The sequence below is a fragment of the Sciurus vulgaris genome (assembly GCF_902686455.1).
Source record: "Sciurus vulgaris genome assembly, chromosome: 7".
Lineage (NCBI taxonomy): Eukaryota > Metazoa > Chordata > Mammalia > Rodentia > Sciuridae > Sciurus > Sciurus vulgaris.
The window spans coordinates 133,130,947-133,144,647 of record NC_136467.1 but is presented as its reverse complement, the minus strand read 5'-3'; the positions used below and the strand labels follow the sequence as shown (position 1 = coordinate 133,144,647).

Here is a 13,701-nt window from a genome sequence, read left to right as displayed (position 1 = left end):
TCATTTCTCTGGTAGTACTAAAAAAAAATTATGTTCTCTTTTAAAACTTTATTTGAGCTGAAAGTTTTACTGTATTCATATATCTTTTTTTAACTGATGCATTATATACCCACGATAGTAGGATTCATTATGCCATATTCATATATGCAGATACCGTAAGTTGATCAATCTCATTCCCCAGTACTTTCCCTTTCCCTGCCTCCTCCCACCCCCATCCCCTTGCTCTGCTCTACTTATCCTCCTTCTATTATTCTTATTGTTATTTTTATTAGTGCAATTAATTATATGTATGATTGTTATTGTTACAATTGATGCATTATAATTTCTTATAAGCAATTATAATCATAATTATAAGCAATTATAGTACACTAATTAAAATCACAAATATATATATTTTATATATATGTGTGTGTATGTGTATATATATATTCATATGTACTCATTGTTATTGTTCTTTGAGATACAATTTGTATGACTGACAAGACACAGGTCAGCAACAGGCCAAATGTGCACTCTAAATGGTCACCTCTGGACACACTGAGACCTCACTCAGTTGGCAATCCTTTGCATAGTACACAGCTTTTATCACATGCTCTACACCATTGTAGACTCTGGGTTTATAGGAGATTGGACACTGCCATTCAAGGTTTTTCAGCTGTATCTCTGTATGATATGCAGAGATACAGTTTCAATCTAGGCAGTGGTGAATATTTTTTAAGTAATACAGGTGTTTCTGATACACAGCCCTACAGTAAAATATGGATGTAAGAATTCCTAGTTTCCAATGGTAGTCCAGGATCTTAGTGTTTCTTACAAAGCCATTCTGGGTAACTTATGTAGGATCCAAGGGTCAACATGAGATTTCACACACAGAAAGGACCTGGCTGGAGGTAGGAGTGGAGTTGGGAGGGAGACTTTCCATTATTACATTGTTTTATAACTTTTTAAGTTATCTGAATATAATAAAAAATAAATGATAAACATTTTAAAATAGGTATTTCACATATGGAGCCCTGGAAAATTTGCTTTGATGCCAAAGAGCTACAGAGAACACCAGAAGTAATGAGATTTGTCATGTGTAGAGTTGATCCAAGGACAACTTTTCAAATTCTAGATGGTCAAGAGGTTTTGAAACATTTTGCTGAATCAGATTCATGGGTAACTTAAATGTAGAAAGTTATCTGTGCACTGTTTACATAAAAAGTAAAATAGTAGATCTTTCAGGTAGAATACAGACTATATTCAGTCCTTATATTTTTATTTTTATTTTTGCAGTTCTAGGGATTGAACTCAAGGCTTAGTGCATGCTAGGACAGCACTCACCACTGAGCTACATTTCCAGCTGCTCAGGGCATATTCAATTTCTCATTTCAGTGATAAGGAGGGGGCATCCAAAGATACTTCTCAATATTGCAAGTTCATAGAAGAGAACTGTAAATAGCTTTCTAGAAAATTATTAGAATGTTCACCAAGAGGCTGATCACCAAAACTAGACACAAATGGCAAAGTTTCTTCCTGCTTTCCTTAAAATTGTACCTCTTCAATTTTTTTAAAATCAAATACTCATTGTGATATATTTCTCAATTTGTCACAGAACGCTTGCAGTTTTAAAAAAATTAAGCATAAACAATTAACCTAAGATCAAAAAGGCCTTTAAAAATTTGAAAGGCACTTTGGGAATTGTTTGAATTACCAGTAAGTCCATTAAAGCTCTAAGAAGTCCCAATTTTCAAGAATTGGTCAAAAACAATGAGATCTTTTCTAGTCTTTCTTGACAGACTTTAATCCCCAATTCTCTTATTTCTTTACTTCAATTTGAATGTATTAAGATGCATTAAATTTTAACTATTACATTTGAAGTCTTTGACTCTCAAATCTTCTGAATGTCAACAATTTGGAATCTCTAGCTCAGATGAATTCATTGTGTACCCAGTATTCATAAACAAAAAATATCATATCCTAATTTTCACTAGTGTTAAGAAATCTTGTTTTAGTACATCCTTCTCCTCTGCTTATTTTTCTTCTTCCTTCAATAATTAATCTTTTATGAAACATTTGATTGGCCAAAGGATTAACAAAAAACTCATAATTCCGCCTGCTGTTAGTCCATTTAGTCCATTTATATATTGTATATTTTTCATAAATGCTAAGAAACAAACAAGCCTATTCCTATTAACTTTTTACCCTCTAATCAACCCTACATACAACCCTAATCATAGTCAATGCTTTCTGCCTACTGTGTGTGCCTTTAGGGGACCCTGTCCTATGTACCCTATGCTGGCAATGTACCCAACTAAGCAAAACCATTCAGAGGATTCAGAGTGCAACCCCAAAATGTTACATAATGTGAAAGTGCATTGGTTTTTCCGAACTTTAAGTGCAAAATACATTTGAGTAGATTAAATATAATTGCATTAGTTAAGAAAGTATCTATTTTCTTAATTTCCCTAAATTGTCATATGAAATTCAATCCAATTGTCATATGAGCTTGAATCCAAGATTCAAACCAAGGAGTTGGTAACTTGGGGGAAACAGGACCAGAAAAGTATGAAAAAATGAATATAACACTTTTGTGTCTTGCAGAGCAAAGCAAACACACAATTGCTTTATGGATTAGCAACTTCATTAAGAGAGAACAATAAAGCCAGTATACATTCTGAACATCACCCATTGACCTAAGAGTATTTATGGATCACAAGCCAGCTATACAGATCATTTTTGTAAGATGACAAAATAAACTGCTGATAGCAAATACTCAAGTGTTGGAGGGACGATATTAGAAGAATTGATTTTGTATATTTCATTTTATATCTGTTGAATTGGGGAACAAACCCTAATAATTATCTTCTTTAAAAATATTCTTCAGAAAATTATAAAACATGATTCTGCAAATAAATTTGAAAAAGTTAATGATCTGAAGTGAATGGTTTTCCTGGAATGTGTGAAATTCCATGTGATTCAGTGTAAAGCTCCATGATTTTCCTTAAACTCCTCCTATGAACCCAGGTACTATGCTAAGTAGATCATATGCACCATCTCTTTCAACCAACACAAAAATCTTAGCAATGAAGAAAATTATAATCCCAGTCTCAACCTGCCAAGGCTTAATTTTAATAAACACTCATCATATACACATTAATTGACAAAGCCTGAGGTTTCTCCTATGTGTATCTAGTATATTTGTTCATATTGGAAAATTAAGGTATACTTAAGAATTAAACCGGGGGCTAGAAATAAAAGCAGATAGTCATGCCAACACTTGAGACTTCTTGCTGAAATGGTAAGAAGTGTACTATTGATGCCAGAGATTTAGGGTTAAAACTGACCCTAATTTCGCAACCCAAATGAGGAGTATTTAATATGATTATTTTTAATTCTTTATAAGAGTGGAAGTTAAATTACTTTGAAGTATAGTACTTCCAAAAATAAAGCAAATGAGTCATGCTAACTATTGTTAGGTAATAAACTTTCTATATGTTTTGGGTTTACAGAAAATTGAAAGTATAGGTGACTCCCACATACCCTCATGATTCCCCTTCCCATAGTTTCACCTATTATTAGCATCTCTTGCATTAATATGGTACATTTGTTACAAATAATGAACCAACATTGACACATTATTGACTGGTGTCTGTAGTTAACATTAGGACTCACTCTAGCTGTTTTACAGTTCTACGAGTTTTGGTAAATACATGATGTCATGCAATCACCACACTGTATCTTACAGAATAGTTCTATTGCCCTAAAAATCCTGTGTACTCCACTTGTTCATCTCACTCTACACCCAGTCTCTGGCAACCACTGATTTTATTTTATTTTTTACTGTCTCTGTAGTGTTTTTCTATTTCTAGAATATGGATGAAATCATAACAATATTTTCAAATTGGCTTCTTTCACCTAGTACTACTGTGTATATAAGACATCTCCACTTTTTTTAAGGCTTGATGACTCATTTCTTCCTAAAACTAAATAGTATTCCCTTAACTGAATGTACCACAGTTCATCCATTCACCCACTAAAGGACATCTTTATTACTTCTAGGTTTTGGCAGTTATGAATAAAACTGCTATAAACATCCCTGTACAGGATTTTGTGTGGACAAAAGTCTTCACAATTTGAGTAAATGTGATTGCTGAATCAAATAAAAAGACCACTTACTTATCACTGCACAATTGTGTATTCCCACCCGAAATGAAAGCAGCTCTTGCTCCTTCATATCTTCTCCAACATTTGGTTGTGTTAGTGTTTTGGATTTTTAGGCATTCTAATAAATGTGTGGTGACATACCTTTGCTTCAATTGCAATTCCCTAGTGACATGTGACGTTGACCATCTTTTAATATGCTTATCTGCCATCTGTGTATCTTCTCTTCGTCAAGTGTTTTTTCAGATCTTTAGCTCATTTTTTAAAATTGGTTAGTTGTTTTCCTATGGTAGAGTTTTAAGAGTTCTTGACTATTTGGAAATTTCATGCTTGAAATTTAGAACACCAATCTGTGAGGATAATTTCCATTTGTTAGAGCAAAAAAAGATTGCATGTAGCCCTGAAGCTGAGGAATAGCTTCGATTTTAGGTAAAATTTGTGAGTCCACAGTTTCCTGATCAACCTTGCACTGCTCTGTAATCTCATATTTCTCTCTGTAAGTCAAAGATCTCACCTACCTGGTGGCTGGGCTTCCACAATTTCTTCTTGAAGTAAGCATTGGTGTGGTGTTTTGGGATTTTCACTTTGCTGATATCAATCTTTGTGGAGGTGGTGATAACAAATTTCTGGTGTGTTCTACACAGAGGAACTCAATTGAGGGAAAGAGCTCTCATCACAAGTAGCAAGCCATATGTCGGATGCTTCGAGGAAAACCACACTTGCTTCTGTGCACCCAGTGAGGATGATCAAGACTGTCCCGGATCACTCCTGGTTTGCAGTTTTCTCACATGCTGACTGAAGGGTTTTTTGCTGAACAGCTTTCATGGCATGTCTTCAAGTAAAGCTTAACTGTCCTGCTACCACTGTTCTTGTCACCCCCAACTGGTTTTGTAACAGTAGCTAGAAATGTCTCTTTCTTCTTCTTTTCAACCTTGGATTTTGCAGCTGGGTACTTCTTGTACATGGCCTTTCAGGAATACATAACAGATTGGACGTATCTGCCAATTTCTCTAACCAGGACAGGGTTTCAGCTGCAGTGGGGTTTCCCTTTCTTGGGTTTCTTTGCCTTGAGGTCTCCCTTTTCAACCTTGCCAATGGCATCAGCCTTCTTGGCTCCAGGTTTCTTCTTAATGTCTGACTTCTGAGCCTTTTCACCCACCATCTTGCAAGATGGGAAAGAGAACTAAGTACTTTTAGTCTATAACAGAAGTTTTTAATTTTAACCATATCCCATTTATTATTATTTTTTCTTTTACAGATTATGCTTTCAGTGATGCATCTAAAAACTCATTGCACAAGTCAAGATCTTCTAAATTTTTTCTTTGGATACCTTTTAGGATTTATACAATTTTACATTTTACATTTAGATCCATATAATAAAGACATTTTGAATTAAGTTTTGTAAAAAGTAGCAAGGTCAATATCTAGATTCTTTTTTTTTTTTTTTCATGTAGTTGTCCAGTTCTTTCAGCACCATTTGTTGACATGACAATCTTTTCGGATCGAATTTCCTTTACTCTCTCAAAGATCAGTTGACTGCAGATACTCAACTTACCAATAAGTTACCTTCACAAGTTGAAAATATCCTAAGTCGAAAATGCAGGTTGAATACCCCTAATCTTCTGCATATCATAGTGTAGTCTAGCCTGCCTTAAACATGTTCAGAATGCATACTTACATTAGTTTTAAGTTGTACATCACAAGAGAGTGTCATGTCACATATTGGTAGCCTGGGAAAAAAATCAAAACTCAAACAAAGTATGATTTCTACTGAACTCCTGTTGCTTTTGCACCTCATAAAATCGAAAAACCTTAAATGGAACTATTCCTAGTCAGAGACCATATGTAAACATATGTATAAGTATTTGAGTGGGTCTATTTCTGGTTTCTCTGTTCTTCTCCATTTTTCAAACTGTTTATTCTTTTCCCAATATCTCACTACATTAATTATCATAGCTTTGTAGTAAGTATTGAAGTTGGATATCTAACTTGGTTTTAATAATTTACTTAAATTATTGCCTATTGCTGACCATAGCAGCCTGGGTGGGTGATGGATGAAAATATTCATTCACAGGGAAAAAAAATTACATTTCTTTAAAATTATGGTAATAGATATCATTTAAAGAGAAAACACTCTTTTAAATGCATTCTCCTTAAGAAGTTAGGGGAGCTTAAAACTTAATCATCTTTTAATTCTATTAATTCAAAAGTTTTTTTTTTTAAGTCTCCTCAGAAAAAAATTAGTCTGTTCTTCTAAGTCTTGATCCTTTAAATATTTAAAAGCATGAATTGAGCACAGTTTGATACCATCTTAAATAAGTAGAAGCCCCAGGTAGGGGTTCTAGGTACACCTGACATTTTTATTTCATTCTTCCATGTGAAGCAACTTAAAACACTTTGCAAATATGTGAAATAATGACATGTGAGATCTTTTTCTTTTTTTACCTGATACTAATCTGACACTCCATTCAATAAAATCAATTCACTTTAACTCATGCCCAACATTATGGTGGCCTGTGTGGGAAATACAGAAGTGAATGAAATATGATTAATTTCCTCAGAAAATGTACAGTCCAATGACCTATTTGAGCCCAACCAATTTTGTGATTAAAATATGACAAGATTATTTGCTGTAGTCCCTCACCCCAAAAACAAAACATACTAAATAAAAATTGTTATGTCTGAGGAATAAATCTCTGGAATAGTATGGCACTAATTAATAGTTTATTAGTTATTAATAATATAACAACTGTTGATGATAATCTGAAGCATTAACTGAAGATCACAGAATTCTCATCTCTTCCAATCTTACTTTTAAAGCACGTAAATATCAAAACAAGAGCAATCTAACATGAGACCATAGTTCCATCTATATATCATAGCTTTGTCTGCTTCAAAGAGAAGAGTTGGAGCTGGGCTGGGGTCAGGGAACATTTGTTGCATTACCTGTTTTCATCCTGCATAGACATAAAAGTCAGGCTCTGTGTAAGTGAACTTGCCAATTGTTGTGATCAAATTTCTGACATAAACAACTAAAAGAAAGGAAGATTTATTTTGGCTCACAGCTTCAGTCCAGAGTTAACTTACTCCATTGCAGAAGGGTGTGGCAAAGCAAAGCTGTTCACCTGCTGGCAGCCAGAAGCATGAGGAAGGGTCTCCAGTAACCTACTTCTTCCAACTAGGCCCCACCTCCTAAATTTTCCAGCACTTTCCAATAATGCCATCAAATTATGAATCCATTTATGGAGTCTCCATCTTTCTATTGATGAGATAGATTTCTCCTAATGCAATCTTTCCCCAAAAACCTAACCTCTAAATATTGCTACACTGAGGACCAAGTTTTTAACACATGAGTCTTTGGGGGACATTCTAGATCATAACTATAACAAGTTCACATATACATCTTAAGGGTTTTTTCCAGGCTGTGCTAGAGGTGTGTTCCACTTTGTTTGTCTTCTCCTATTCTTGTTCTTGTCAATACCCTGACTCCAGTCTCCCCCACACTACACTCAGATCCAGAATACCTCCCTAGATGGAGTCTCTCCTTGTTCCTTGTCAAGAAGCAGCACCAATTGCAACTTTGCCCATAAGACTGGTGAGAGGGTAAAGCTCCTGCCCATCAGAACTGTACAGCTTCCTCCAATCAGTATTCTATAGGATGCTTTTCCTTGTACACAATATTCATGTGTTGTACAAAAGTAAACAATTGCCTTGTGGTATCAAGTAACCAAAAGAAAAATATCACTAACTTTCAAGTTGCAGCAGTTTATTGTAGAAACAAGTCTACTCCCAAGTTCACCAAAGCAGCTTGGAATGGATGAATAGAACTATTCACTCACAGGGAAATATTTGTACATCATTTTCAAAACTGTGGGGCAGAAGATGTTTAAAAAAACATTTTGAAAATAAGGGGAGGAAAGTTTGTTGCATAAAGGGAAACAACAATGAAAAGTCTAATGAGCAATATCCTAATTTGCTCCAATTTTTATCATTGAGGTAGAAGCAGGTGTACTTCCTTAGAATTGTGTTCATAGATGGATGGCAGATGCTGCACCCGCCCACCCTCCACACTGCAGACAGATGCTGTGCACCCCCTGCCAGCCACACTGCCTCAAAGTGCCCTCACTGTGGCTCCCCAGCTTCTTTGGAGGTTGGTGCAGACATTTTGAATTATTCCTGAGGGTGTGGCCACCATCATTGGGAGGGCAGCTCCCTTCCTAAGACACCTACAGGAGACTGGAGGCCCTTTGAAGTGTACCTCTATTTACTCACTTACATCCTACACCCTTCCCATCCTCTTCATTCATCACTAGAAATACTGTAAATAATAATCAAACTCATCCTGTTTATTACAATAATGTTAAAGTCTTTATAGGTGCTATCTGGTTCAGGGCTGCATTTTCTTTGTATTTGGTGCTGCTAATATTGATCTTCCCCTCAAAGGAGAAGTACTGGAAAACTGCAGGGTCACAATAAGCCTTCAGGGGGAAACTTCAGTACCTCAGATCTTCACTGCTAGAGGGGAATATACAGAAACAATATGAAAAAACAGGGGAAGAAAGTGTCCCTAACAAACCAAGATGCTATTTTGATAGAATCCCATGACAGCATGGCAGTAGAAATGACAGAAAAAGAGTCTAGAATCTGCATAATTAAAATGATCCATGAAGCAAAAGATGTGATAAGAGAGCAAATGCAGGCAATGCATGGTCACTCCAATAAACAGTTAAAAGAGCAAATGCAGAAAGCAAAATAACACCTCAATAAAGAGATAGAGATTCTGAAAAAAAAATACATGAAGTGAGAGAAACAATAAACCAAATTAAAAACTCAATAGAAAGCATCACCAACAGAATAGTTCTCATGGAAGACAGAATCGTAGACAATGAAGACAAAATATTTACTCTTGAAAATAAGTTTAAAAAACTAAGAAAATGTTAAGAAGTCATGAATGGAACCTCTAAGAATTATGGAATATCATGAGAAGACCAAACTTAAGAATCATTGGGATTGAGGAAGGCACAGAGATACAAACCAAAGGAATGAACAACCTGTTCAATGAAATAAAATCAGAAAATTTCCCAAACCTGAAAAATGAAATGGAAAATCAAATACAAGAGGCTTACAGAACACCAAGTGCATAAAAGTACAATAGATCCACATCAAAGTACAATATAATGAAAATACCTCACATACAAAATAAAGATAGGATTTTAAAACTGTGAAAGAAAAGCATCAGATTACATACAAGGGGAAATTAATATAGATATCAGCAGATTTCTCAGCCCAGACTCTAAAAGCAAGAAGGGCCTGGAACAATATATTTCAAGCTCTGAAAGAACACAGATGCCAACAAAGAATCCTATACCCAGCAAAACTAACCTTCAGATTTGACAATGAAATAAAATCTTTCCATGATAAACAAAAGTTAAAAGAATTTACAAATAGAAAGACTGCACTACAAGACATTCTCAGCAAAATATTTCATGAGGAAGAAGGGAAAAACAATATAAGTCAGCAAAGGGAGCAACTACCCTAAAGGAAAAGCCAATCAAAGGAGAAACCAATTCAAGTTAAAAAACAAAAATAAGCCAAAATGACCAGGAATACAAATAATGTCACAATAATAACCCTGAATGTTAATTGCCTAAACTCAATAATCAAAAGACAGACTGGCAGATTGGATTAAAAAAGAAAGACACAACAATATGCTGCCTTCAAGAGACTCATCTCATAGAAAAAGACATCCACAGACTAAAGGTGAAAGGATGGGGAAAAACATACCATGCACATGGACCAGTAAAAAAGCAGGGGTCTCCATACTCATATCAGATAAAGTGGACTTCAGACCTAATTTAATCAGAAGGGATGAAGAATGACATTTCATACTGCTTAAGAGAAGCATAAATCAGTAAGACATATGATTTTAAATATTTATGCCCCAAAGAATGGAGCATCTATGTACATCAAACAAACACTTCTCAATTTTAAGAATCAAATAGACCAAAACACAATAATAGTAGGGGACTTTAACACACCACTCTCACCACTGGATAGATCCTCCAAACAAAAACTGAACAAATAAATTATAGAACGAAATAATATAATCAATGATACAGACTTAATGGACATTTACAGAATATTTCATCCATCATCAAGCAAATATACTTTCTTCTCAGCAGTTCATGAATCCTTCTCTGAAATAGACCATATGCTATGCCACAAAGAAGCCATTAGTAAATACAAAAAGAGATACTACCTTGTATCCTATCAGGTCATAATGGAATGCAATTAGAAATCAATGATAAAATAACAAACAAAAACTACTCCTACACGTGGAGACTAAATGATATGCTATTGAATCATGCAATGATAACAGAAGATATCAGGGAAGAAATAAAAAATTCTGAGAGGTAAATGAGAACAATACAACATATCAAAATCTCTGGGTCACCCTGAAAGCAGTATTAAAAGAAAAGTTCATTCCATTGAGCTCATTCATTAAAAAAATAAAAAGTCAACAACTAAATGACCTAACATTACATTTCAAAACCCTAGAAAAAGAAGAATAGATCAACACCAAAAATAGTAGAAGACAGGAAATAATTAAAATCAGAGTTGAAATCAATGAAATTGAAACAAGAAAAACAATTCAAAAAATTGACAAAACAAAAAGTTGTTTCTTTGAAAAAGTAAGCAAAATTGATAAACCCTTAGCCACACTAACAAAGAGGAGAAAGAAAACTCAAATTACTAGAATTTGTGATGAAAAAGAAAGATCACGATAGACACCATTGAAATACATAATTAGAAGCTACTTTGAAAGTCTATACTCCAACAAAATAGAAAATACCAATAACACCGACAAATTTTTAGACATATAATCATTCCAAACTGAATTAGGAAGACATACGGAATTTGAACAGATCAATTTCAAGCACTAAAATAGAAGCCATCAAAAGCCTACCAACCAAGAAAGGCCCAGGACCAGATGAATTCTCAGGCGAATTCTACAGGACCTTTAAAGAAGAACTGATACCAATACTCCTCAAAGTATTACAGGAAATAGAAAAGGAGGGAACCCTTCCAAATTCATTCTATGAAGCTAGTATCACTCAGATACCAAAACCAGACAAAGACTCATCAAGGAAAGAAAACTTTAGACCAATATCCCTGATGAACATAGATGCAAAAATCCTTAACCAATTACTGGCAAATTGTATACAAAAACGTAATAAAAAGATAGTATACCATGATCAAGTGGGCTTTATCCCAGAGATGCAAGGTTGGTTCAACATCAGGAAATCAATAAATGTAATTCATCACATCAATAGACTTAAAGTTGAGAACAATATGATTAGTTCAATAGATGCTGAGAAAGTGTTTGATAAAATACAGTGACCCCTTCATGCTTAAAACACTACAAAAAATAGGAATAGTGGGAACTTGCTTCAAATTTGTAAAGGCAATCTATGCTAAGCCCACAGCCAACATCATTTTTAATGGAGAAAAACTGAAAGCATTTTCCTTCTAAAAACTGGAACAAGACAGGGATGCTCTCTTTCACAAATTCTTTTCAACATCATCCTTGAAACACTAGCCAGAGCAATTAAACAGACCAAAGAAATTTAAGGGATACAAATAGGAAAAGAAGAACTCAGGGGGTCACTATTTGCCAATGACATGATTCTATATTTAAAGGATCCCAAAAAACCCCACTAGAAAACTTCTAGAACTAATAAATGAATTCAGCAAAGTAACAGGATATAAAATCAATATGCATAAATCTAATGCATCTCTATTCATAAGTGTTGTATCCTCTGGAAGAGAAATTAGGAAAACCACTCCATTCACAATAGCCTCAAAAAAAATTAAATACTTGAGAATCAATTTAACAAAAGAGGTGAAAGAGCTCTACAATGAAAACTACAGAACACTAAAGAATGAAAATAAAGAAAACCTTAGAAGACAGAAAGATCTCCCATGTTCTTGGATAGGCAGAATTAATATTGTCAAAATGGTCATTCTACCAAAGGCACTATACAGATTCAATGCAATTCCAATTAAAATCCCAATGACATTCCTCATAGAAACAGAGAAAGCAATCATGAACTTCATCTGAAAGAATGAGACCTTGAATAGCCAAAGCAATCCTGAGCAGGAAAAGTGAAGCAGGAAGTATCACAATACCAGATCTTAAATCTATGGAGCAACAACAGTAACAAAAACAGCATGGTATTGGCACCAAAATAGAAAGGCAGACCAATGGTACAGAATAGAAGACACAGAGACGAACCCACATAAAAACAGTCACCTCATACTACACAAAGGAGTCAAAAACATACAATGGAGAAAAGATAGACTGTTCAACAAATGGTGCCGGGAAAACTGGAAATCCATACACAGTAAAATGAAATTAAAACTCTCTCACCTTGCACAAAACTCAACTTAAAATGGATCAAGGATTTAGGAATTAGATCAGAAACCCTGCACCAAATAGAAGACAAAGTAGGCCTGAATCTTCATCATGTTGACTTAGAATCAGACTTCCTTAACAAGACTTCCAAAGCACAATAAATCAAAGCGAGAATCAATAAATTGGATGGACTCAAACTAAAAAGCTTTTTCTCTGCAAAGGATGCAATCAGTAATGTGAAAAGAGCTTACAGAGTGGGAGAAAATCTTTTCCACACATACTTCAGATAGAACACATCTCCAAACTTAAGAACTTACAAAACTTTACACCAAAAATACAAAGAACCCAATCAATAAATGGGCCAAGGAACTGGACAGACACTTTACAGAAGAAGACATACAGGTGATTAATAAATATATGAAAAAGTGTTCAACATCTCTAGTAATTAGAGAAGTGCAAATTAAAACAACTCTAAGATTTCATCTTGCTTCAATTAGAATGGCTATTATCAAGAACAAACAATAATAGATGTGGGCATGGATGTGGGGGAAAAGGCACTTTTACATTGCTGGTGGAGTTGCAAATTGGTGCAGCCACTCTGGAAAGCAGTGTGGAGGATCCTCAGAAACCTTGGAATGGACCCACCTTTTAATCCAGTTATCCCACTTCTCGATTTATACCCAAAGAACTTAAAATCAGTATACTACAGTGATGCAGTCAGATCAATGTTTATAGCAGCTCAATTCACAATAGCTAGATTGTGGAACCAAACTAGATGCCCTTCAACAGATGAACAGATAAAGAAACTGTGGTATATATACACAATGGAATATTATTCAGCCATAAAGAAGAATAAATTATGGCATTTGCAAGTAAATGGATGGAATTGGGGAATATCATGCTAATTGAAATAAGCCAATCCCATAAAACCAAAGGCTGAATGTTTTCCTGATAAATGGATGATGATATATAATGGGTGTGGGAGGGGTGAGGAGCGAGAGAAGAATGGAGGAACTTCAGATTATGTAGAAGGAAATGAAAGGGGGTGTATGAAAAATGGTGGAATGAGCAGACATCAGTACCCTATGTACATGTATGATTACACGAATGATATGAATCTACTTCGTGTACAACCATGGAAA

The 13,701-nt window shown here is 34.8% G+C and overlaps 1 pseudogene across 1 annotated transcript; it reads right to left on the bottom strand.

Moving 5' to 3' along the window:
- Positions 1-4,480: 4,480 nt before the first annotated feature.
- LOC306665832 (large ribosomal subunit protein eL6-like) lies at positions 4,481-5,305 on the bottom strand (annotated as a pseudogene). The gene has a single exon. The product of its transcript is annotated as a large ribosomal subunit protein eL6-like (transcript).
- Between the last annotated feature and the right edge of the window lie 8,396 nt (positions 5,306-13,701).